Here is a 26194-nt window from a genome sequence, read left to right as displayed (position 1 = left end):
ATTAGACATCCTCCTGTCTCTGCATCACAGACTCAAGGGATGAGTAGATCGCCCCCGGTCTCTGTATCACAGACTCAGGGGATGAGTAGACCGTCCCCTTCCTCTGTATCACAGACTCAGGGAATGAGTAGACCGCCCCCTGTCTCTTTATCACATACTCAGGGGATGAGTAGACCGTCCCCTTCCTCTGTATCACAGACTCAAGGGATGAGTAGACCGCCCCCTGTCTCTGTATCACAGACTCAGGGGATGAGTAGACTGTCCCCTTCCTCTGTATCACAGACCCAGGGGATGAGTAGACCGCCCCCTGTCTCTGTATCTCAGACTCAGGGGATGAGTAGACTGCCCCCTTTCTCTGTATCACAGACTCAGGGAATGAGTAGACCGCCCCCTGTCTCTTTATCACACACTCGGGGGAGGAGTAGACCGTCCCCTTCCTCTGTATCACGGACTCAGGGGATGAGTAGACCGCCCCCTGTCTCTGTATCACAGGCTCAGGGGATGAGTAGACCGCCCCCTGTCTCTGTATCACAAATTTAGGGCATGAGTAGACCGCCCCCTATCTCTGCGTCACAGACTCATGGGATGAGTAGACCGCTCCCTGTCTCTGTATCTCAGACTCAGGGGAAGAGTGGTCTGTCCCCTGTCTTTGTGTCACACACTCAGTGGATGAGCAGACCGCTCCCTGTCTCTGTATCTCAGACTCAGGGGAAGAGTAGACCGCCCCTTGTCTTTGTATCACAGATTCAGGGGATGAGTTGACCGCCTCCTGCCTCTATATCACAGACTCATGGGATGAGTAGACCGTCCCCTGTCTTTGTATCACAGACTCAGGGGATGAGTAGACCGCCCCCTGTCTTTGTATCACAGACTCATGGGATGAGTAGACCGCCCCCTGTCTCTGTATCACAGACTCAAGTGATGAGTAGACCGTCCCCTGTCTTTGTATCACAGACTCAGGGGATGAGTAGACCGCCCCCTGTCTCTGTACCACAGACTCAAGTGATGAGTAGACCGCCCCCTGTCTCTGTATCACAGACTCAAGTGATGAGTAGACCGCCCCCTGTCACTGTATCACAGACTCAGTGAATGAGTAGACCGCCCCCTGTTTCTGTATCACAGACTCAGTGAATGAGTAGACCGCCCCCTGTCTCTGTATCACAGACTCAGGGGATGAGTAGACCGCCCCCTGTCTCTTTGTCACAGATTCAGTGGATGAGAAGACTGCCCCCTGTCTCTTTATCTCAGAGTCAGTGGATGAGCAGACCGCCCCCTGTCTCTGCATCAAAGACTCAGGGGATGAGTAGACCGCCCCCTGTCTCTGTATCACAGACACAGGGGATGAGTAGACCGCCCCCTTCCTCTGTATCACAGACTCAGGGAATGAGTAGACCGCCTCCTGTCTCTTTATCACATACTCGGGGGATGAGTAGACCTCCCCCTGTCACTGTATCACAGACTCAGGGGATGAATGGACCGCCCCCTGTCTCTGGACCAGAGACACAGTGAATGAGTAGACCGCCCCCTGTCTCTGCATCACAGACTCAGGGGATGAGTAGCCCGCCCCCTGTCTCTTTGTCACAGATTCAGTGGATGAGAAGACTGCGCCCTGTCTCTTTATCTCAGAGTGAGTGGATGAGTAGACCGCCCCCTTTCTCTGTATCACAGACTCAGTGGATGAGTAGACCGCCCCCTGTCTCTGTATCACAGACTCAGTGGATGAGAAGACCGCCCCCTGTCTCTGTCTAACAAACTCGGGATGAGTAGACCGCGCCCTGTCTCTGTATCACAGACTCAGGGGATGAGTAGACCGCCCCCTTCCTCTGAATCACAGACCCAGGGGATGAGTAAACTGCCCCTTGTCTCTGTATCTCAGACTCAGGGGATGAGTAGACTGCCCCCTTTCTCTGTATCACACACTCGGGGGATGAGTAGACCGCCCCCTGCCTCTGTATCACAGACTCAGGGAATGAGTAGACCGCCTCCTGTCTCTTTATCACATACTCGGGGGATGAGTGGACCGCCCCCTGTCACTGTATCACAGACTCAGGGGATGAATGGACCGCCCCCTGTCTCTGTATCACAGACTCAGGGGATGAGTAGACCGCCCACTTCCTCTGTATCACAGACCCAGGGGATGAGTAAACTGCCCCTTGTCTCTTTATCTCAGACTCAGGGGATGAGTAGACCGCCCCCTGTCTCTGTATCACAGACTCGGGGGATGAGTAGACCGCCCCCTGTCTCTGTATCACAGACTCAGGTGATGAGTAGACCGCCCCCTGTCTCTGTATCACAGACTCGGGGGATGAGTAGACCGCCCACTGTCTCTTTATCACACACTCGGGGGATGAGTAGACCGCCCCCTGTCTCTGTATCACAGACTCAGGGGATGTGTAGACCGCCCCCTGTCTCTGTATCACAAACTCAGGGGATGAGTAGACCACCCCCTGTCTTTGTATCACCAACTCAGGGGATGAGTAGACCGCCCCCAGTCTTTGTATCAACAACTCAGGGGATGAGTAGACCGCCCCCTGTCTCTGTATCACAGACTCAGGTGATGAGTAGACCGCCCCCTGTCTCTGTCTCACAGGCTCTTTGGATGAGTAGACCGTCCCCTGTCTCTGTATCACAGACACAGTGGATGAGAAGACCGGCCCCTATCGCTGTATCAAAGACTCAGGGGATGAGTACACTGCCCCCTGTCTCTGTATCACAGACTCAGTGGATGAGTAGTCCGTCCCCTTTCTCTGTATCACAGGCTCAGTGGATGAGAAGACCGGCCCCTGTCTCTGCATCAAAGACTCAGGGGATGAGTAGACCGCCCCCTGTCTCTGTGTCACAGACTCACGGGATGAGTAGACCGTCCCCTTCCTTTGAATCACAGACCCAGGGGATGAGTAAACTGGCCCTTGTCTCTTTATCTCAGACTCAGGGGATGAGTAGTCCGCCCCCTGTGTCTTTATCACACACTCGGTGGATGAGTAGACCGCCCCCTGTCTCTGCATGACAGACTCAGGGGATGAGTAGACCGCCCCCTGTCTCTCCATCACAAACTGAGGGGATAAGTAGACTGCCCCCTGTCTCTGTGACACAGACTCAGGGGATGAGTAGAGCGCCCCCTGTCTCTGTGTCACAGACTCAGGGGATGAGTAGACCGTCCCCTGTCTCTGTTTCACAAACTCAGGGGATGAGTAGACCGCCCCCTGTCTCTGTATCACAAACTGAGGGGATGAGTAGACCGTCCTCTGTCTTTGTATCACACACTCAGTGGATGAGCAGACTGCCCCCTGTCTCTGCATCACAGACTGATGGGATGAGTAGACCGCCCCCTGTCTCTGTATCACAGAGTCAGTGGATGAGTAGACCGTCCCCTGTTTCTGTATCACAGTCAGTGGATGAGTAGACCGCCCCCTGTCTCTGTATCAAAGACTCAGGGGATGCGTAGACCGCCCCCTGTCTGGGTATCACAGACTCAGGGGATGAGTAGACCGCCCCCTGTCTCTGTATCACAGACTGAGGGGATGAGTAGACCGTCCCCTTCCTCTGTATCACAGACCCAGTGGATGAGTAAACTGCCCCTTGACTCTGTATCTCAGACTCAGGGGATGAGTAGACCGCCCCCTGTCTCTGTCTAACAGACTCAGGGGATGAGTAGACCGCCCCCTGTCTCTGTATCACAGAGTCAGTGGATGAGTAGACCGTCCCCTGTTTCTGTATCACAGACTCAGTGGATGAGAAGACCGCCCCCTGTCTCTGTATCAAAGACTCAGGGGATGCGTAGACCCCCCCCTGTCTGTGTATCACAGACTCAGGGAATGAGTAGACGGCCCCCTGTCTCTTTATCACACACTCAGGGGATGAGTAGACCGTCCCCTTCCTCTGTATCACAGACTCAGGGGATGAGTAGACCGCCCCCTCTCTCTGTATCACAGACTCAGGGGATGAGTAGACTGTCCCCTTCCTCTGTATCACAGACCCAGGGGATGAGTAGACCGCCCCCTGTCTCTGTATCTCAGAATCAGGGGATGAGTAGACTGCCCCCTTTCTCTGTATCACAGACTCAGGGAATGAGTAGACCGTCCCCTGTCTCTGCATCTCAGAATCAGGGGATGAGTAGACTGCCCCCTTTCTCTGTATCACAGACTCAGGGAATGAGTAGACCGCTCCCTGTCTCTTTATCACACACTCGGGGGATGAGTAGACTGTCCCCGTCCTCTGAATCACAGACTCAGGGGATGAGTCGAACGCCCCCTGTCTCTGTATCATCGACTCAGGGGAAGAGTAGACCGCCCCCTGTCTTTGTATCACAGATTCAGGGGATGAGTTGACCGCCTCCTGCCTCTGTGTCTCAGACTCCGGGAAAGAGTCGAACGCCCCCTGGCTCTGTATCATCGACTCAGAGGAAGAGTAGACCGACCCCTGTCTTTGTATCACAGATTCAGGGGATGAGTTGACCGCCTCCTGCCTCTGTATCACAGTCTCATGGGATGAGTAGACCGTCCACTGTCTTTGTATCACAGACTCAGGGGATGAGTAGACCGCCTCCTGTCTCTGTATCACAGACTCAGTGGATGAGAAGACCGGCCCATGTCTCTGTGTCAAAGACTCAAGGAATGAGTAGACCGCCCCCTGTTTCTGTATCACAGACTCAGTGAATGAGGAGAGCGCCCCCTGATTCTGTATCACATCCTCAGGGGATGAGTAGACCGCCCTCTGTCTCTGTATCACAGACTCAGTGGATGAGGCGACCGCCCCCTGTCTCTGCATCACAGAGTCAGTGGATGAGTAGACTGTCCCCTTCCTCTGTATCACAGACTCAGGGGATGAGTAGACTGTCCCCTTCCTCTGTATCACAGACCCAGGGGATGAGTAGACCGCCCCCTTTCTCTGTATCACAGATTCAGGGAATGAGTAGTCCGCCCCCCGTCTCTTTATCACACACTCGGGGTTGAGTAGACTGCCCCCTTCCTCTGTATCACATACTCAGGGGATGAGTAGACCGCCTCCTGTCTCTGTATCACAGTCTCATGGGATGAGTAGACCGTCCCCTGTCTTTGTATCACAGATTCAGTGGATGAGAAGACCGCCCCCTGTCTCTTTATATCAGAGTCAGTGGATGAGTAGACCGCCCCCTGTCTGCATCACAGACTCAGGGGATGAGTAGACCGCCCCCTCTCTCTGTATCTCAGACTCAGTGGATGAGTAGACCGCCCCTTGTCTCTGCATCACAGACTCACGGGATGAGTAGACCGTCCCCTGTCTCTGTTTCACAGACTCAGTGGATGAGTAGACCGCCCCCTGTCTCTGTATCACAGACTCAGGGGATGAGTAGACCGTCCCCTGTCTTTGTCTCACACATGCAGAGGATGAGTAGACCGCCCCCTGTCTTTGTATCACGGACTCACGGGATGAATAGTCCGCCCCCTGTCTTTGTATCACGGACTCAGGGGATGAGTAGACCGTCCCCTGTCTCTGTTTCACAGACTCAGTGGATGAGTAGACCGCCCCCTGTCTCTGCATCACAGACTCACGGGATGAGTAGACCATCCCCTGTCTCTGTTTCACAGACTCAGTGGATGAGTAGACCGCCCCCTGTCTCTGCATCACAGACTCAGGGGATGAGTAGAGCGCCACCTGTCTCTGTATCTCACACTCAGTGGATGAGCAGACCGTCCCCTGTCTCCGGACCACAGACTCAGGTGATAAGTAGACCGCACCCTGTCTCTGTATCAAAAACTCTCGGGATGAGTAGAGCGCCCCTGTCTCTGTATCACAAATTTAGGGCATGAGTAGACCACCCCCTGTCTCAGTATCACAGACCCAGGGGATGAGTAGTCCGCCCCCTGTCTCTGTATCACAGAGCCCGGGGATGAGGAGAGCGCCCCCTGTCTATGTATCATGCACTCGGGGGACGAGTCGACCGCCCCCTGTCTCTGTGTCACAGACTCAGGGGATGAGTAGACCGCCCCCTGTCTCTGTATCACAGAGCCCGGGGATGAGGAGAGCGCCCCCTGTCTATGTATCATGCACTCGGGGGACGAGTCGACCGCCCCCTGTCTCTGTGTCACAGACTCAGGGGATGAGTAGACCGCCCCCTGTCTCTTTATCACTGACCCAGGGGATGAGCAAACTGCCCCTTGTCTCTGTATCTCAGATTCAGGGGATGAGTTGAAAACTGCCTGTCTCTGTATCACAGACTCAGGGGATGAGTAGAACGCCCCGTTTGTCTGCATCACAGGCTCAGGGGATGAGTAGACCACTGCCTGTCCCTGTATCACAGACTCAGGGGATGGGCAGACTGCCCCATGTCTCTGTATCACACACTTGGGGGATTAGTAGATCGCCCCCTGTCTCTGGATCACGGACTCAGGTGAAGAGCACACCGCCCCCTGTTTCTGTATCATTGATTCAGCGGATGAGTAGACCGCCCCCTGTCTCTGTGTCACAGACTCAGGGGATGAGCAAACTGCCCCTTGTCTGTGTATCTCAGATTCAGGGGATGAGTTGAACACTGCCTGTCTCTGTATCACAGACTCAAGGGATGAGTAGAGCGCCCCGTTTGTCTGCATCACAGGCTCAGGGGATGAGTAGACCGCCCCATGTCCCTGTATCATAGACTCAGGGGATGAGTAGACTGCCCCATGTCCCTGTATCACAGACTCAGTGGATGAGTAGAACGCCCCCTGTCTCTTTATCACAGACTCAGTGGATGAGTAGACCGCCCCCTGTTTCTGAATCATAGACTCAGGGGATGAGTAGACCGTCCCCTGTCTCAGTATCAGAGACTCAGGGGATGAGTACACCGCCCCCTGTTTCTGTATCATTGATTCAGCGGATGAGTAGACCGTCCCCTGTCTCGGTATCAGAGACTCAGGGGATCAGTAGACCACCACATTTCCCTGGATCACTGACCCAGTGGATGAGCAAACTGCCCCTTGTCTCTGTATCTCAGATTCAGGGGATGAGTAGACCGCCCCCTGTCTCTGTATTACGGACTCAGGGGATGAGTAGACCGCCCCCTGTATCTGTATAACAGACTCATGGGATGAGTAGACCGCCCCCTGTCTCTGTATCACAGACTCAGGAGATGAGGAGACCACTGCCTGTCTCTGTATCACAGACTCAGTGGATGAGTAGACCGCCCCCTGTCTCTGTATCACAGACTCAGTGGATGAGTAGACCGCCCCCTGTCTCTGTATCACACACTCGGGGGATGAGCAGACTGCCCCCTGTTTCTGTATCATTGATTCAGCGGATGAGTAGACCGCCCCCTGTTTCTCTATCACAGACTCAGGGGATGAGTAGACCGCCCCCTGTCTCTCCATCACAAACTGAGGGGATAAGTAGAACGCCCCCTGTCTCTGTATCTCAGACTCAGGGGATGAGTAGAGCGCCCCCTGTCTCTGTATCACAGACTCAGGGGATGAGTAGACCGCCCCCTGTCTCTGTATCACACACTCGGGGGATGAGTTGACCGCCCCCTGTCTCTGTATCACACACTCGGGGGATGAGTAGACCGCCCCCTGACTCTGTATCATTGATTCCGGGAATGAGTAGACCGCCCCCTGTCTCTGTATAACAGACTCAGGGGATGAGTAGACCGCCCCCTGTCTCTGTAACAGAGTCAGTGGATGAGTCGACCGTCACCTGTCTCTGTATCACTGACTCAGTGGATGAAAGAACCGTCCCCTGTCTCTGTATCAAAGACTCAGGGGATGAGTAGTCCGCCCCCTGTCTCTGTATCTCAGAGTCAGGGGAAGACTAGACCGCCCCCTGTCTTTGTATCACACACTCAGTGGATGAGTAGACCGTCCCCTTCCTCTGTATCACAGACCCAGTGGATGAGTAAACTGCCCCTTGTCTCTGTATCTCAGACTCAGGGGATGAGTAGACTGCCCCCTTTCTCTGTATCAAAGACTCAGGGAATGAGTAGACCGCCCCCTGTCTCTGTATCACAGACTCAGGGGATGAGTAGACTGTCCCCTTCCTCTGTATCACAGACCCAGGGGATGAGTAGACCGCCCCCTGTCTCTGTATCTCAGTCTCAGGGGATGAGTGGACTGCCCCCTTTCTCTGTATCACAGACTCAGGGAATGAGTAGACCGCCCCCTGTCTCTTGATCACACACTCGGGGGATGAGTAGACCGTCCCCTTCCTCTGTATCACGGACTCAGGCGATGAGTAGACCGCCCCCTGTCTCTGTATCACAGGCTCAGGGGATGAGTAGACCGTCCCCTTCCTCTGTATCACAGACTCAGGGGATGAGTCGAACGCCCCCTGTCTCTGTATCATCGACTCAGGGGAAGAGTAGACCGCCCTCTGTCTTTGTATCACAGATTCAGGGGATGAGTTGACCGCCTCCTGCCTCTGTATCTCAGACTCAGGGGAAGAGTCGAACGCCCCCTGTCTCTGTATCATCGACTCAGGGGAAGAGTAGACCGACCCCTGTCTTTGTATCACAGATTCAGGGGATGAGTTGACCGCCTCCTGCCTCTGTATCACAGTCTCATGGGATGAGTAGACCGTCCACTGTCTTGTATCACAGACTCAGGGGATGAGTAGACCGCCCCCTGTCTCTGTATAACAGACTCAGGGGATGAGTAGACCGCCCCCTGTCTCTGTAACAGAGTCAGTGGATGAGTCGACCGTCACCTGTCTCTGCATCACTGACTCAGTGGATGAAAGAACCGTCCCCTGTCTCTGTATCAAAGACTCAGGGGATGAGTAGTCCGCCCCCTGTCTCTGTATCTCAGAGTCAGGGGAAGACGAGACCGCCCCCTGTCTTTGTATCACACACTCAGGGGATGAGTAGACCGTCCCCTTCCTCTGTATCACAGACCCAGTGGATGAGTAAACTGCCCCTTGTCTCTGTATCTCAGACTCAGGGGATGAGTAGACTGCCCCCTTTCTCTGTATCAAAGACTCAGGGAATGAGTAGACCGCCCCCTGTCTCTGTATCACAGACTCAGGGGATGAGTAGACTGTCCCCTTCCTCTGTATCACAGACCCAGGGGATGAGTAGACCGCCCCCTGTCTCTGTATCTCAGTCTCAGGGGATGAGTGGACTGCCCCCTTTCTCTGTATCACAGACTCAGGGAATGAGTAGACCGCCCCCTGTCTCTTGATCACACACTCGGGGGATGAGTAGACCGTCCCCTTCCTCTGTATCACGGACTCAGGCGATGAGTAGACCGCCCCCTATCTCTGTATCACAGGCTCAGGGGATGAGTAGACCGTCCCCTTCCTCTGTATCACAGACTCAGGGGCTGAGTCGAACGCCCCCTGTCTCTGTATCATCGACTCAGGGGAAGAGTAGACCGCCCTCTGTCTTTGTATCACAGATTCAGGGGATGAGTTGACCGCCTCCTGCCTCTGTATCTCAGACTCAGGGGAAGAGTCGAACGCCCCCTGTCTCTGTATCATCGACTCTGGGGAAGAGTAGACCGACCCCTGTCTTTGTATCACAGATTCAGGGGATGAGTTGACCGCCTCCTGCCTCTGTATCACAGTCTCATGGGATGAGTAGACCGTCCACTGTCTTTGTATCACAGACTCAGGGGATGAGTAGACCGCCTCCTGTCTCTGTATCACAGACTCAGGGGATGAGTAGACCCCCCCCTGTCTCTGTATCACAGACTCAGGGTATGAGTAGACCGCCCCCTATCTTGTATCATTGATTCAGGGGATGAGTAGTCCGCCCCCTGTTTCTGTATAATAGACTCAGGGGTTGAGTAGACCGCACACTGTCTCTATATCACAGATTCAGGGGAAGAGTAGACCGCCCCCTGTCTTTGTACCACAGATTCAGGGGATGAGTTGAACGCCTCCTGCCTCTGTATCTCAGACTCAGGGGAAGAGTAGAACGCCCCATGTCTCTGTATCATCGACTCAGGGGAAGAGTAGACCGACCCCTGTCTTTGGATCACAGATTCAGGGGATGAGTGGACCGCCCCCTGTCTCTGTATCACACACTCGGGGAATGAGTAGACCGCCCCCTGTCTCTGTATCACAGACTCGGGGGATGAGTAGACCGCCCCCTGTCTCTGGATCACAGACTCAGTGGATGAGAAGACCGCCCCCTGTCTCTGTATCAAAGACTCAGGTGTTGAGTAGACCGCCCCCTGTCTTTGTATCACAGATTCAGGGGATGAGTTGACCGCCTCCTGCCTCTCTATCACAGACTCATGGGATGAGTAGACCGTCCCCTGTCTTTGTGTCAGAGACTCAGGGGATGATGAGACAGCCCCCTGTCTCAGTATCACAGACTCAGGGGATGAGTAGACCTCCCCCTGTCTCTGTATCAGAGACTCAAGTGATGAGTAGTCCGCCCCCTGTCTTTGGATCACGGACTCAGGGGATGAGTAGACCGTCCCCTGTCTTTGTATCACCGACTAAGGGGATGATTCGACATCCTCCTGTCTCTGCATCACAGACTCAGGGGATGAGTAGACCGCCCCCTGTCTTTGTATCACCGACTCAGGGGATGATGAGACCGTCCCCTTCCTCTGTATCACAGACCCAGGGGATGAGTAAACTGCCCCTTTTCTCTGTATCTCAGACTCAGTGGATGAGTAGACTGCCCCCTTTCTCTGCATCACAGACTCAGGGAATGAATAGACCGCCCCCTGTCTCTTTATCACGGACTCAGGGGATGAGTAGACCGCCCCCTGTCTCTGTATCACAGGCTCAGGGGATGAGTAGACCGTCCCCTTCCTCTGTATCACAGACTCAGGGGATGAGTCGAACGCCCCCTGTCTCTGTATCATCGACTCAGGGGAAGAGTAGACCGCCCTCTGTCTTTGTATCACAGATTCAGGGGATGAGTTGACCGCCTCCTGCCTCTGTATCTCAGACTCAGGGGAAGAGTCGAACGCCCCCTGTCTCTGTATCATCGACTCAGGGGAAGAGTAGACCGACCCCTGTCTTTGTATCACAGATTCAGGGGATGAGTTGACCGCCTCCTGCCTCTGTATCACAGTCTCATGGGATGAGTAGACCGTCCACTGTCTTGTATCACAGACTCAGGGGATGAGTAGACCGCCCCCTGTCTCTGTATAACAGACTCAGGGGATGAGTAGACCGCCCCCTGTCTCTGTAACAGAGTCAGTGGATGAGTCGACCGTCACCTGTCTCTGTATCACTGACTCAGTGGATGAAAGAACCGTCCCCTGTCTCTGTATCAAAGACTCAGGGGATGAGTAGTCCGCCCCCTGTCTCTGTATCTCAGAGTCAGGGGAAGACTAGACCGCCCCCTGTCTTTGTATCACACACTCAGGGGATGAGTAGACCGTCCCCTTCCTCTGTATCACAGACCCAGTGGATGAGTAAACTGCCCCTTGTCTCTGTATCTCAGACTCAGGGGATGAGTAGACTGCCCCCTTTCTCTGTATCAAAGACTCAGGGAATGAGTAGACCGCCCCCTGTCTCTGTATCACAGACTCAGGGGATGAGTAGACTGTCCCCTTCCTCTGTATCACAGACCCAGGGGATGAGTAGACCGCCCCCTGTCTCTGTATCTCAGTCTCAGGGGATGAGTGGACTGCCCCCTTTCTCTGTATCACAGACTCAGGGAATGAGTAGACCGCCCCCTGTCTCTTGATCACACACTCGGGGGATGAGTAGACCGTCCCCTTCCTCTGTATCACGGACTCAGGCGATGAGTAGACCGCCCCCTATCTCTGTATCACAGGCTCAGGGGATGAGTAGACCGTCCCCTTCCTCTGTATCACAGACTCAGGGGCTGAGTCGAACGCCCCCTGTCTCTGTATCATCGACTCAGGGGAAGAGTAGACCGCCCTCTGTCTTTGTATCACAGATTCAGGGGATGAGTTGACCGCCTCCTGCCTCTGTATCTCAGACTCAGGGGAAGAGTCGAACGCCCCCTGTCTCTGTATCATCGACTCAGGGGAAGAGTAGACCGACCCCTGTCTTTGTATCACAGATTCAGGGGATGAGTTGACCGCCTCCTGCCTCTGTATCACAGTCTCATGGGATGAGTAGACCGTCCACTGTCTTTGTATCACAGACTCAGGGGATGAGTAGACCGCCTCCTGTCTCTGTATCACAGACTCAGGGGATGAGTAGACCCCCCCCTGTCTCTGTATCACAGACTCAGGGTATGAGTAGACCGCCCCCTATCTTGTATCATTGATTCAGGGGATGAGTAGTCCGCCATCTGTTTCTGTATAATAGACTCAGGGGTTGAGTAGACCGCACACTGTCTCTATATCACAGATTCAGGGGAAGAGTAGATCGCCCCCTGTCTTTGTACCACAGATTCAGGGGATGAGTTGACCGCCTCCTGCCTCTGTATCTCAGACTCAGGGGAAGAGTCGAACGCCCCCTGTCTCTGTATCATCGACTCAGGGGAAGAGTAGACCGACCCCTGTCTTTGGATCACAGATTCAGGGGATGAGTAGACCGCCCCCTGTCTCTGTATCACACACTCGGGGAATGAGTAGACCGCCCCCTGTCTCTGTATCACAGACTCGGGGGATGAGTAGACCGCCCCCTGTCTCTGGATCACAGACTCAGTGGATGAGAAGACCGCCCCCTGTCTCTGTATCAAAGACTCAGGTGTTGAGTAGACCGCCCCCTGTCTTTGTATCACAGATTCAGGGGATGAGTTGACCGCCTCCTGCCTCTCTATCACAGACTCATGGGATGAGTAGACCGTCCCCTGTCTTTGTGTCACAGACTCAGGGGATGATGAGACAGCCCCCTGTCTCAGTATCACAGACTCAGGGGATGAGTAGACCTCCCCCTGTCTCTGTATCAGAGACTCAAGTGATGAGTAGTCCGCCCCCTGTCTATGGATCACGGACTCAGGGGATGAGTAGACCGCCCCCTGTCTTTGTATCACCGACTCAGGGGATGATGAGACCGTCCCCTTCCTCTGTATCACAGACCCAGGGGATGAGTAAACTGCCCCTTGTCTCTGTATCTCAGACTCAGTGGATGAGTAGACTGCCCCCTTTCTCTGCATCACAGACTCAGGGAATGTATAGACCGCCCCCTGTCTCTTTATCACAGACTCAGGGGATGAGTAGACCGTCCCCTTCCTCTGTATCACAGACTCAAGTGATGAGTAGTCCGCCCCCTGTCTTTGTATCACAGACCCAGGGGATGAGTAGACCGCACCCTGTCTCTGTATCACACACTCGGGGATGAGTAGACCGCCCCCTGTCTCTGTATCACAGACTCGGGGATGAGTAGACCGCCCCCTATCTCTGTATCACAGACTCAGGGGAGGAGTAGACCGTCCCCTGTCTTTGTATCACAGACTCAGGGGAGGAGTAGACCGCCCCCTGTTTCTGTATCATTGATTCAGGGGATGAGTAGAGCGCCCCCTGTCTCTGTATCACAGACTCAGTGGATGAGTATACCGCCCCCTGTCTCTGTATCACACACTCGGGGGATGAGCAGACTGCCCCCTGTCTCTGTATCACAGACTCAGGGGAGGAGTAGACCGCCCCCTGTTTCTGTATCACAGACTCAGGGGATGAGTAGACCGCCCCCTGTCTCTGTATCACAAACTGAGGGGATAAGTAGACCGCCCCCTGTCTCTGTATCACAAACTCAGGGGATGAGTAGACCGCCCCCTGTCTCTGTATCTCACACTCAGCGATTGAGTTACTCGCCCCCTATCTCTGTATCACAGTCTCAGGGGATGAGTTGACCGCCCCCTGTCTCTGTATCACACACTCGGGGGATGAGTAGACCGCCCCCTGACTCTGTATCATTGATTCCGGGAATGAGTAGACCGCCCCCTGTCTCTGCATAACAGACTCAGGGGATGAGTAGACCGCCCCCTGTCTCTGTCACACAGAGTCAGTGGATGAGTAGACCGTCACCTGTCTCTGTATCACAGACTCAGTGGATGAGAGGACCGTCCTCTGTCTCTGTATCAAAGACTCAGGGGATGAGTAGTCCGCCCCCTGTCTCTGTATCTCAGAGTCAGGGGAAGACTCAACCGCCCCCTGTCTTTGTATCACACACTCAGTGGATGAGTAGACCGTCCCCTTCCTCTGTATCACAGACCCAGGGGATGAGTAAACTGCCCCTTGTCTCTGTATCTCAGACTCAGGGGATGAGCAGACTGCCCCCTTTTTCTGTATCAAAGACTCAGGGAATGAGTAGACCGCCCTCTGTCTCTTTATCACACACTCAGGGGATGAGTAGACTGTCCCCTTCCTCTGTATCACAGACCCAGGGGATGAGTAGACCGCCCCCTGTCTCTGTATCTCAGTCTCAGGGGATGAGTGGACTGCCCCCTTTCTCTGTATCACAGACTCAGGGAATGAGTAGACCGCCCCCTGTCTCTTGATCACACACTCGGGGGATGAGTAGACCGTCCCCTTCCTCTGTATCACGGACTCAGGCGATGAGTAGACCGCCCCCTGTCTCTGTATCACAGGCTCAGGGGATGAGTAGACCGTCCCCTTCCTCTGTATCACAGACTCAGGGGATGAGTCGAACGCCCCCTGTCTCTGTATCATCGACTCAGGGGAAGAGTAGACCGCCCTCTGTCTTTGTATCACAGATTCAGGGGATGAGTTGACCGCCTCCTGCCTCTGTATCTCAGACTCAGGGGAAGAGTCGAACTCCCCCTGTCTCTGTATCATCGACTCAGGGGAAGAGTAGACCGACCCCTGTCTTTGTATCACAGATTCAGGGGATGAGTTGACCGCCTCCTGCCTCTGTATCACAGTCTCATGGGATGAGTAGACCGTCCACTGTCTTTGTATCACAGACTCAGGGGATGAGTAGACCGCCTCCTGTCTCTGTATCACAGACTCAGGGGATGAGTAGACCGCCCCCTGTCTCTGCATCACAGACTCAGGGTATGAGTAGACCGCCCCCTATCTTGTATCATTGATTCAGGGGATGAGTAGTCCGCCCCTGTCTCTGCATCGCAGATTCAGGGTTGAGTAGACCGCACACCGTCTCTATATCACAGATTCAGCGGAAGAGTAGACCGCCCCCTGTCTTTGTACCACAGATTCAGGGGATGAGTTGACCGCCCCCTGTCTCTGTATCACACACTTGGGGGATGAGGAGACCGCCTCCTGCCTCTGTATCTCAGACTCAGGGGAAGAGTCGAACGCCCCCTGTCTCTGTATCATCGACTCAGGGGAAGAGTAGACCGACCCCTGTCTTTGTATCACAGATTCAGGGGATGAGTAGACCGCCCCCTGTCTCTGTATCACACACTCGGGGGATGAGTAGACCGCCCCCTGTCTCTGTATCACAGACTCGGGGGATGAGTAGACCGCCCCCTGTCTCTGGATCACAGACTCAGTGGATGAGAAGACCGCCCCCTGTCTCTGTATCAAAGACTCAGGGAATGAGTAGACCGCCCCCTGTCTCTTTATCACAGACTCAGGGGATGAGTAGACCGTCCCCTTCCTCTGTATCACAGACTCAAGTGATGAGTAGACCGCCCCCTGTCTCTGGATCACAGACTCAGTGGATGAGTAGACCGCCCCCTGTCTTTGTATCACAGATTCAGGGGGTGAGTTGACTGCCTCCTGCCTCTATATCACAGACTCATGCGATGAGTAGACCGTCCCCTGTCTTTGTGTCACAGACTCAGGGGATGATGAGACAGCCCCCTGTCTCAGTATCACAGACTCAGGGGATGAGTAGACCTCCCCCTGTCTCTGTATCAGAGACTCAAGTGATGAGTAGTCCGCCCCCTGTCTTTGTATCACGGACTCAGGGGATGAGTAGACCGTCCCCTGTCTCTGTATCACAGACTCAGGGGATGATTCGACATCCTCCTGTCTCTGCATCACAGACTCAGGGGATGAGTAAACTGCCCCTTGTCTCTGTATCTCAGACTCAGGGGATGAGTAGACTGCCCCCTTTCTCTGTATCACAGACTCAGGGGATGAGTAGACCGTCCCCTTCCTCTGTATCACAGACTCAAGTGATGAGTAGTCCGCCCCCTGTCTTTGTATCACAGACCCAGGGGATGAGTAGAGCACCCCCTGTCTCTGTATCACAGACTCAGGGGATGAGTAGACCGTCCCCTGTCTTTGTATCACCGACTCAGGGGATGAGTAGACCGCCTCCTGTCTCTGCATCACAGACTCAAGGGAAGAGTCGAACGCCCCCTGTCTCTGTATCATCGACTCAGGGGAAGAGTAGACCGACCCCTGTCTTTGTATCACAGATTCAGGGGATGAGTTGACCGCCTCCTGCCTCTGTATCACAGTCTCATGGGATGAGTAGACCGTCCACTGTCTTTGTATCACAGACTCAGGGGATGAGTAGACCGCCTCCTGTCTCTGTATCACAGACTCAGGGGATGAGTAGACCGCCCCCTGTCTCTGTATCACAGACTCAGGGGATGAGTAGACCGCCCCCTGTCTCTGTATAATAGACTCAGGGGTTGAGTAGACCGCACACTGTCTCTATATCACAGATTCAGGGGATGAGTCGACTGCCCACTGTTTCGATATCACATACTCAGGGGATGAGTAGACCGCCCCCTGTCTCTGTATCACAGACACAGTGGTGAGCAGACCGCCCCCTGTCTCTGGATCACAGAGTCAGTGGATGAGTACACCGCCCCTTGTTTCTGTATCACAGACTCAGTGAATGAGTAGACCGCCCCCTGTCTCTGTGTCACAGATTCAGTGGATGAGAAGACCGCCCCCTGTCTCTTTATCTCAGAGTCAGTGGATGAGTAGACCGCCCCCTGTCTCTGTATCACAGACACAGTGGATGAGTAGACCGCCCCCTGTCTCTGCATCACAGACTCAGGGGATGAGTAGACCGCCCCCTGTTTCTATATCACATTCTCAGGGGATGAGTAGACCGCCCCCTGTCTCTGTGTCACAGATTCAGTGGATGAGAAGACCGCCCCCTGTCTCTTTATCTCAGAGTCAGTGGATGAGTAGACCGCCCCCTGTCTCTGCATCACAGACTCAGGGGATGAGTAGACCGCCCCCTTTCTCTGTATCTCAGAGTCAGGGGTTGAGTAGACCATCCCATGTCTCTGTTTCACAGACTCAGTGGATGAGAAGACCGCCCCCTGTCTCTGTATCTCAGAGTCAGTGGATGACTAGACCGGCCCCTGTCTTTGTATCTCAGACTCAGTGGATGAGTAGACCGTCAGCTTTCTCTGTATCACAGACTCAGTGGCTGACTAGACAGGCCCATGTCTTTGTATCACAGACTCAGTGGATGAGTAGACCGCCCCCTGTCGCTGCATCACAGACTCACGGGATGAGTAGACCGGCCCCTGTCTCTGTATCACAGATTCAGTGGATGAGTAGACAGCCCCCTGTCTCTGTATCACAGACTCAGGGGATGAGTAGACCGCCCCCTGTCTCTGTATCACAGACTCAGGGGATGAGTAGACTGCCCTCTTTCTCTGTATCACACACTCGGGGGATGAGTAGACCGTCCCCTGTCTCTGTATCACAGATTCAGTGGATGAGTAGACCGCCCCCTGCCTCTGTATCACAGACTCAGGGAATGAGTAGACCGCCTCCTGTCTCTTTATCACAGACTCAGGTGATGAGTAGACCGCCCACTGTCTCTTTATCACAGCCTCAGGGGATGTGTAGACCGCCCCCTGTCTCTGTATCACAAACTCAGGGGATGAGTCGACCACCCCCTGTCTTTGTATCACCAACTCAGGGGATGAGTAGACCGCCCCCAGTCTTTGTATCAACAACTCAGGGGATGAGTAGACCACCCCCTGTCTCTGTATCACAGACTCAGGTGATGAGTAGACCGCCCCCAGTCTCTGTATCAACAACTCAGGGGATGAGTAGACCGCCCCCTGTCTCTGTATCACAGACTCAGGTGATGAGTAGACCGCCCCCTGTTTCTGTATCACAGACTCAGGTGATGAGTAGACCGCCCCCTGTTTCTGTATCACAGACTCAGTGAATGAGTAGACCGCCCCCTGTCTCTGTATCACAGACTCAGGTGATGAGTAGACCGCCCCCTGTTTCTGTATCACAGACTCAGTGAATGAGTAGACCGCCCCCTGTCTCTGTATCACAGACTCAGTGGATGAGTAGACCGCCTCCTGTCTCTCTATCATGGACACAGGGGATGAGTAGACCGCCTCCTGTCTCTCTATCATGGACACAGGGGATGAGTAGACCGCCTCCTGTCTCTGTATCACAGACTCAAGGGATGAGTAGACCGCCCCCTGTCTCTGTATCACCTCCTCAAGGGATGAGTAGACCACCCCCTGTCTATGTATCACAGACTCAGGGAATGAGTAGACCGCCCCCTGTCTCTGTATCACAGACTCAGTGGATGAGTAGACCGCCCCCTGTCTCTGTATCACATACTCAGGGGATGAGTAGACCGCCCCCTGTCTCTTGATCACAGAGTCAGTGGATGAGTAGACCGCCCCCTCTTTCTGTATCACAGACTCAGGGGATGAGTAGACCCCCCCCCAGTCTCTGTATCACAGACTCAGGGGATGAGTAGACCGCCACCTGTCTCTGTATCACAGACTCAGGGGATGAGTAGACCCCTCCCTGTCTCTGTATCACAGACTCAGGGGATGTGTAGACCGCCCCCTGTCTCTGTGTCACAGACTCAGGGGATGAGTAGACCGCCCCCTGTCTCTGTATCACAGACTCTGTAGATGAGTAGACCGTCCCCTTCCTCTGAATCACAGACCCAGGGGATGAGTAAACTGCCCCTTGCCTCTGTATCTCAGACTCAGGGGATGAGCAGACTGCCCCCTTTCTCTGTATCACAGACTCAGGGAATGTGTAGTCCGCCCCCTGTCTCTTTATCACACACTCGCGGGATGAGTAGACCGCCCCCTGTCTCTGTATCACTGACTCAGGGGATGGTTAGACCGCCCCCTGTCTCTGTCTAACAAACTCGGGATGAGTAGACCGCCCCCTGTCTCTGTATCACAGACTCAGGGGATGAGTAGACCGCCCCCTTCCTCTGAATCACAGACCCAGGGGATGAGTAAACTGCCCCTTGTCTCTGTACCCCAGGCTCAGGGGATGAGTAGACTGCCCCCTTTCTCTGTATCACACACTCGGGGGATGAGTAGACCGCCTCCTGTCTCTTTATCACATACTCGGGGGATGAGTAGACCGCCCCCAGCCTCTGTATCACAGACTCAGGGAATGAATAGACCGCCTCCTGTCTCTTTATCACATACTCGGGGGATGAGTAGGCCGCCCCCTGCCTCTGTATCACAGACTCAGGGAATGAGTAGACCGCCTCCTGTCTCTTTATCACATACTCGGAGGATGAGTAGACCGCCCCCTGTCTCTGTATCACAGACTCAGGGAATGAATAGACCGCCTCCTGTCTCTTTATCACATACTCGGGGGATGAGTAGGCCGCCCCCTGCCTCTGTATCACAGACTCAGGGAATGAGTAGACCGCCTCCTGTCTCTTTATCACATACTCGGAGGATGAGTAGACCGCCCACTGTCTCTTTATCACACACTCGGTGGATGAGTAGACCGTCCCCTGTCTCTGTATCACAGGCTCAGTGGATGAGAAGACCGGCCCCTTTCGCTGTATCAAAGACTCAGGGGATGAGTACACTGCCCCCTGTCTCTGTATCACAGACTCAGTGGATGAGTCGTCCGTCCCCTTTCTCTGTATCACAGGCTCAGTGGATGAGAAGACCGGCCCCTGTCTCTGCATCAATGACTCAGGGGATGAGTAGACCGCCCCCTGTCTCTCTATTATGGACACAGAGGATGAGTAGAGCGCCCTCTGTCACTGTATCACAGACTCAGTAGATGAGTAGACCGCCCCCTGTCTCTGTATCACATCCTCAAGGGATGAGTAGACCGCCCCCTGTCTCTCTATTATGGACACAGAGGATGAGTAGAGCGCCCTCTGTCACTGTATCACAGACTCAGTAGATGAGTAGACCGCCTCCTGTCTATGTATCACAGATTCAGGGAATGAGTAGACCGCCCCCTGTCTCATGATCACAGAGTCAGTGGATGAGTAGACCACCCCCTCTTTCTGTATCACAGACTCAGGGGATGAGTAGACCGCCCCCGGTCTCTGTATCACATACTCAGGGGATGAGTAGACCGTCAGCTGTCTCTGCATCACAGACTCAGTGGCTGACTAGACAGGCCCCTGTCTTTGTATCACAGACTCAGTGGATGAGTAGACCGCCCACTGTCGCTGCATCACAGACTCACGGGATGAGTAGACCGTCCCCTATCTCTGTATCACAGACTCAGTGGATGAGTAGACAGCCCCCTGTCTCTGTATCACAGACTCAGGGGATGTGTAGACCCCCCCCCAGTCTCTGTATCACAGACTCAGGGGATGAGTAGACCGCCACCTGTCTCTGTATCACAGACTCAGGGGATGAGTGGACCCCTCCCTGTCTCTGTATCACAGACTCAGGGGATGTGTAGACCGCCCCCTGTCTCTGTGTCACAGACTCAGGGGATGAGTAGACCGTCCCCTTCCTCTGAATCACAGACCCAGGGGATGAGTAAACTGCCCCTTGTCTCTGTATCTCAGACTCAGGGGATGAGCAGACTGCCCCCTTTCTCTGTATCACAGACTCAAGGAATGTGTAGTCCGCCCCCTGTCTCTTTATCACACACTCGGGGGATGAGTAGACCGCCCCCTGTCTCTGTATCACTGACTCAGGGGATGAGTAGACCGCCCCCTGTCTCTGTCTAACAAACGCGGGATGAGTAGACCGCCCCCTGTCTCTGTTTCACAGACTCAGGGGATGAGTAGACCGCCCCCTTCCTCTGAATCACAGACCCAGGGGATGAGTAAACTGCCCCTTGTCTCTGTATCACAGACTCAGGGGATGCGTAGACTGCCCCCTTTCTCTGTATCACACACTCGGGGGATGAGTAGACCGCCCCCTGCCTCTGTATCACAGACTCAGGGAATGAGTAGACCTCCCCCTGTCTCTGTATCACAGGCTCAGGGGATGTGTAGACGGCCCCCTGTCTCTGTATCACAAACTCAGGGGATGAGTAGACCACCCCCTGTCTTTGTATCACCAACTCAGGGGATGAGTAGACCGCCCCCAGTCTTTGTATCAACAACTCAGGGGATGAGTAGACCGCCCCCTGTATCTGTATCACAGACTCAGGTGATGAGTAGACCGCCCCCTGTCTCTGTGTCACAGACTCAGGGAATGAGTGGACCGCCCCCTGTCTCTGTATCACAGACTCTTTGGATGAGTAGACCGTCCCCTGTCTCTGTATCACAGACTCAGTGGATGAGAAGACCGGCCCCTTTCGCTGTATCAAAGACTCAGGGGATGAGTACACTGCCCCCTGTCTCTGTATCACAGACTCAGTGGATGAGAAGACCGGCCCCTGTCTCTGTATCAAAGACTCAGTGGATGAGTAGACCGCCCGCTGTCTCTCTATCATAGACTCAGGGGATGAGTAGACCGCCCCCTGTCTCTGTATCACATCCTCAAGGGATGAGTAGACCACCAGCTGTCTATGTATCACAGACTCAGGGAATGAGTAGACCGCCCCCTCTTTCTGTATCACAGACTCAGGGGATGAGTAGAGCGCCCTAATTCCCTCCATCATGGACACCGGGGATGAGTTGACCGCCTCCTGTCTCTGTATCACAGTCTCATGGGATGAGTAGACCGTCCACTGTCTTTGTAACACAGACTCAGGGGATGAGTAGACCGCCTCCTGTCTCTGTATCACAAACTCAGGGGATGAGTAGACCACCCCCTGTCTTTGTATCACCAACTCAGCGGATGAGTAGACCGCCCCCAGTCTTTGTATCAACAACTCAGGGGATGAGTAGACCGCCCCCTGTCTCAGTATCACATACTCAGGGAATGAGTAGACTGCCCCTTGTCTCTGTATCACAGACTCAGTGGATGAGAAGACCGGCCCCTTTCGCTGTATCAAAGACTCAGGGGATGAGTAGACCGTCCCCTTTCTCTGTATCACAGGCTCAGTGGATGAGAAGACCGGCCCCTGTCTCTGTATCAAAGACTCAGGGGATGAGTAGACCGCCCGCTCTCTCTCTATCATAGACTCAGGGGATAAGTAGAGCGCCCCCTGTCTCTCTATCATGGACAGAGCAGATGAGTCGAGCGCCCTCTGTCTCTGTATCACAGACTCAGTAGATGAGTAGACCGCCTCCTGTCTCTTTATCACAGACTCAAGGGATGAGTAGACCGCCCCCTGTCTCTGTGTCACAGACTCAGGGGATGAGTAGACCGTCCCCTTCCTTTGAATCACAGAACCAGGGGATGAGTAAACTGCCCCTTGTCTCTGTATCTCAGACTCAGGGGATGAGCAGACTGCCCCCTTTCTCTGTATCACAGACTCAGGGAATGTGTCGTCCGCCCCCGTCTCTTTATCACACACTCGGGGGATGAGTAGACCGCCCCCTGTCTCTGTGTCACAGACTCAGGGGATGAGTAGACCGCCCCCTTCCTCTGAATCACAGACCCAGGGGATGAGTAAACTGCCCCCTTTCTCTGTATCACACACTCGGGGGATGAGTAGACCGCCTCCTGTCTCTTTATCACATACTCGGGGCATGAGTAGACCGCCTCCTGTCTCTGTATCACGGACTCAGGGGATGAGTAGACCGCCCGCTGTCTCTGTATCACAGACTCAGGGGATGAGTAGACCGCCCCCTGTCTCTGTATCACGGACTCAGGGCATGAGTAGACCGCCCCCTGCCTCTGTATCACAGACTCAGGGAATGAGTAGACCGCCCCCTTCCTCTGTATCACAGACCCAGGGATTGAGTAGACCGCCCCTGTCTCTGTATCACAGACTCAGGGGATGAGTAGACCGCCCCCTTCCTCTCTATCACAGACCCAGGGGATGAGTAAACTGCCCCTTGTCTCTTTATCTCAGACTCAGGGGATGAGTAGACCGCCCCCTGTCTCAGTATCACAGACTTGGGGGATGAGTAGACCGCCCCCTGTCTCTGTATCACAGACTCAGGGGATGAGTAGACCGCCCCCTGTCTCAGTATCACAGACTTGGGGGATGAGTAGACCGCACCCTGTCTCTGTATCACAGACTCAGGTGATGAGTAGACCGCCCCCTGTCTCTGTATCACACACTCAGCTGATGAGTAGACCGCCCACTGTCTCTTTATCACATCCTCAAGGGATGAGTCGACCGCCCCCTGTCTCTGCATCACAGACTCAAGGGATGAGTAGATCACCCACTGTCTATGTATCACAGACTCAGGGAATGAGTAGATCACCCACTGTCTATGTATCACAGACTCAGGGGATGAGTAGACCGCCCCCTGTCTCTGGATCACAGAGTCAGTGGATGAGTAGACCGCCCTCTGTTTCTGTATCACATACTCAGGGGATAAGTAGAGTGCCCCAATTCTCTCTATCATGGACACAGGGGATGAGTCGAGCGCCCTCTGTCTCTGTATCACAGACTCAGTAGATGAGTAGACCGCCTCCTGTCTCTGTATCACAGACTCAAGGGGATGAGTAGACCGCCCCCTGTCTCTGTATCACATACTCAAGGGATGAGTAGACCACCCCCTGTCTATTTATCACAGACTCAGGGAATGAGTAGACCGCCCCCTGTCTCTTTATCACACACTCAGGGATGAGTTGAACGCCCCCTGTCTCTGTATCATCGACTCAGGGGAAGAGTAGACCGCCCCCTGTCTTTGTATCACAGATTCAGGGGATGAGTTGACCGCCTCCTGTCTCTGTATCTCAGACTCAGGGGAAGAGTCGAACGCCCCCTGTCTCTGTATCATCGACTCAGGGGAAGAGTAGACCGACCCCTGTCTTTGTATCACAGATTCAGGGGATGATTTGACCGCCTCCTGCCTCTGTATCACAGTCTCATGGGATGAGTAGCCCGTCCACTGTCTTTGTAACACAGACTCAAGGGATGAGTAGACCGCCTCCTGTCTCTGTATCACAGACTCAGGGGATGATTAGACAGCCCCCTCTCTCTGTATCACAGACTCAGGGTATGAGTAGACCGCCCCCTATCTTGTATCATTGATTCAGGGGATGAGTAGTCCGCCCCATGTCTCTGCATCGCAGTCTCAGGGAAAGAGTAGACCGCCCCATGTCTCTGTATCACGTACTCAGGGGATGAGTAGACCGCCCCCTGTCTCTGTATCACAGACACAGTGGATGAGTAGACCGCCCCCTGTCTCTGGACCACAGACTCAGGGGATGAGTAGACCGCCCCCTGTCTCTGTATCACAGACTCAGGTGATGAGTAGACCGCCCCCTGTCTCTGAATCACTGACTCAGGGGATGAGCAGAGCGCCCCCTTTCTCTGTATCACAGACACAGTGGATGAGTAGACCGCCCCCTGTCTCTGGACCACAGAGTCAGTGGATGAGTAGACCGCCCCCTGTTTCTGTATCACAGACTCAGTGAATGAGTAGACCGCCCCCTGTCTCTGTATCACAGACTCAGGTGATGAGTAGACCGCCCCCTGTCTCTTGTCACAGATTCGGTGGATGAGAAGACCGCCCCCTGTCTCTGCATCACAGACTCAGGGGATGAGTAGACCGCCCCCTTTCTCTGTATCTCAGAGTCAGGGGATGAGTAGACCATCCCATGTCTCTGTTTCACAGACTCAGTGGATGAGAAGACCGCCCCCTGTCTTTGTATCTCAGACTCAGTGGATGAGTAGACCGTCAGCTGTCTCTGTATCACAGACTCAGTGGCTGACCACACCGGCCCCTGTCTTTGTATCACAGACTCAGTGGATGAGTAGACCTTCCCCTGTCTGTATATCACAGACTCAGTGGATGAGTAGACAGCCCCCTGTCTCTGTATCACAGACTCAGGGGATGAGTCGACCCCCCCTAGTCTCTGTATCACAGTCTCAGGGGATGAGTAGACCGCCCCCTGTCTCTGTATCACAGACTCAGGGGATGAGTAGACACCCCCCGTCTCTGTATCACAGACTCAGGGGATGTGTAGACCGCCCCCTGTCTCTGTTTCACAGACTCAGGGGATGTGTAGACCGCCCCCTTTCTCTGTATCACAGACTCAGGGAATGAGTAGACCGCCCCCTGTCTCTTTATCACACACTCGGGGGATGAGTAGACCGCACACATTCTCTGTCTGACAGACTCGGGGGATGAGCAGACCGCCCCCTGTCTCTGCATCACAGACTCAGGTGATGTGTAGAACGCACACATTCTCTGTATGACAGACTCGGGGGATGAGTCGACCGCCCCCTGTCTCTGTATCACAGACTCAGGTGATGTGTAGAACGCACACATTCTCTGCATGACAGACTAAGGGGATGATTAGACCGCCCCCTGTCTCTCTATCACATACTCAGGTTTGAAAAGATCACCTCCAGTCTCTGTCTCATAGACCCGGGTGATGAGTAGACTGGCCCCTGTCTGTATTTCAGCGACTTTGGGGCTGAGTAGAGTGCCCCCTGTCTCTGTATCACAAATTTAGGGAATGAGTAGACCGCTCCCTGTCTCTGTATCACACACTCAGGGGATGAGTAGACCGCCCCTGTCACTGTATCACAGACTCAGGGAATGAATAGACCGCCCACTGTCTCTGTATCTCAGACTCAGTGGATGAGTAGACCGCCCCCTGTCTCTGTATCATATACTCAAGGGATGAGTAGACCACCTCCTGTCCATGTATCACAGACTCAGGGAATGAGTAGACCGCCCCCTGTCTCTGTATCACAGACTCAGTGGATGAGTAGACCGCCCCCTGTCTCTGTATCACAGACTCAGTGGATGAGAAGACGGGCCCCTGTCTCTGTATCATAGACTCAGGGGATGAATAGAGCGCCCCCTGTCTCTGTATCATAGACTCAGGGGATGAGTAGGCCACCCCCTGTCTCTGTATCACAGACTCAAGGGATGAGTAGACCGCCCCCTGTCTCTGTATCATATACTCAAGGGATGAGTAGACCACCTCCTGTCCATGTATCACAGACTCAGGGAATGAGTAGACCGCCCCCTGTCTCTGTATCACAGACTCAGTGGATGAGAAGACCACCCCCTGTCTCTGTATCACAGACTCAGGGGATGAGTAGACCGCCTCCTGTCTCTGTATCACACACTCGGGGGATGAGTAGACCGCCCCCTGTCTCTGTATAACAAACTCGGGATGAGTAGACCGCCTCCTGTCTCTGTATCACACACTCGGGGGATGAGTAGACCGCACCCTGTCTCTCTATCACATACTCAGGTTTGAATTGATCACCTCCAGTCTCTG

Source organism: Heterodontus francisci, unplaced genomic scaffold, assembly GCF_036365525.1.
Source record: "Heterodontus francisci isolate sHetFra1 unplaced genomic scaffold, sHetFra1.hap1 HAP1_SCAFFOLD_78_2, whole genome shotgun sequence".
NCBI lineage: Eukaryota > Metazoa > Chordata > Chondrichthyes > Heterodontiformes > Heterodontidae > Heterodontus > Heterodontus francisci.
This window is presented reverse-complemented; position numbering follows the sequence as displayed.